Below are 1228 nucleotides of genomic sequence, written 5' to 3'. Positions count from 1 at the left end.
TAGGGCATCCCAAAAGCACCTATCCACTAAGGCTCTTGCCACTGCCCCCACAGTATAAATATCCTGGTTTCCCCTAATTAATCGGAGTTGAATCACTAAGATCTGGAGCTGAGCTGAGTCACTGAATAAAGGAGCGGTACCACTGAGTCTGACTGAGCTGAGTTCTGTGTCTTACTGCCTACAATCCAGTCTTCCCGGAGAGGGCTGTCTCTTCATAAACCACGACTCACGGAGACCCTGCTTTCGCCATCTCCGCACTTCCCATGAGATCCGGCGGCCGGCGGATCTCGTACCTCGAGGGAGTGCTCGGTGGAAATTGGGACGGAACCCGCCTGGGCGGCTGACAGTGGCCCTCCAGAGCCACCAGCCCCAGTAGCAGAGACCCACAACAATGCAGTGCGGGACACGTGTGCACCCCAGCGGCCCACAGGAGACCGGCGCTGCGCCCAGCAGCTGGTGCCCCAAGATCCCTGCACCCCCATATCTGGCGCCCAACATGAGAGCCTCTGAACTTTGTGCCAGCCAGCAGCAGAATTCGTGAGTATCCCTCCCACCAGGAGAGCAACAGAAATCTCTCTTTTTTTTTTTTCCTTTGTCTCCCATCAGGAGACTAAAAAGGCAGCTGTGCCTCCAAGCCTCCCCACTCGTGGGGTCTGACAAATCTCTCTTTCGTCTTCCATCAGGAGAATAAAAAAATAGCTGCGCCCCCAAGCCACCCCACTCGTGGGGCCTGGCTGTTTCTCTTTTCTCTTTTCCTCCTTCTAAAATCAAACTTCCCTAAGTGGTTTTGTTATCTTGCCCCCCAAGGCATTCAAGCCACAGCTAAAACCAGTTAAGTGAGAATTTAAATTAACTAGCCCTTGCAGAGCACCTAAAGTCTCAAGGTGGCTCAAGTCAAACAAAAGATTTAAAAGTGCCATTTTTTTTTCTCTTCAATCTAAAGGCTCGTGCCTGTCAGAACGTTCCAATCCTTTAGTGTCAGGCTGCTGCAGGAACGTTAAACGGTAAGACAACGCTATTTCCTTTTGTAATAAATAATTCAAAATCGCACCAGAAAAAACTCCAAATTCGTTCTCTTAAAACCTTACTTAAATCAAGAGGGCTTAAGATCTCCCAAAAAGAAAGCTTAAAAATCAGTTCGCACCCTGGATCCTATCAGCAGACATATCTGATCCAGAGGTCTGGAACTTTCTTGTGCATTTGGCTCATAAAAAAGAAATCCAACAAA

This window comes from Nannospalax galili, unplaced genomic scaffold (genome assembly GCF_000622305.1).
Source record: "Nannospalax galili isolate Female #2095 unplaced genomic scaffold, S.galili_v1.0 scaffold681, whole genome shotgun sequence".
Classification (NCBI taxonomy): domain Eukaryota; kingdom Metazoa; phylum Chordata; class Mammalia; order Rodentia; family Spalacidae; genus Nannospalax; species Nannospalax galili.
This window is presented reverse-complemented; position numbering follows the sequence as displayed.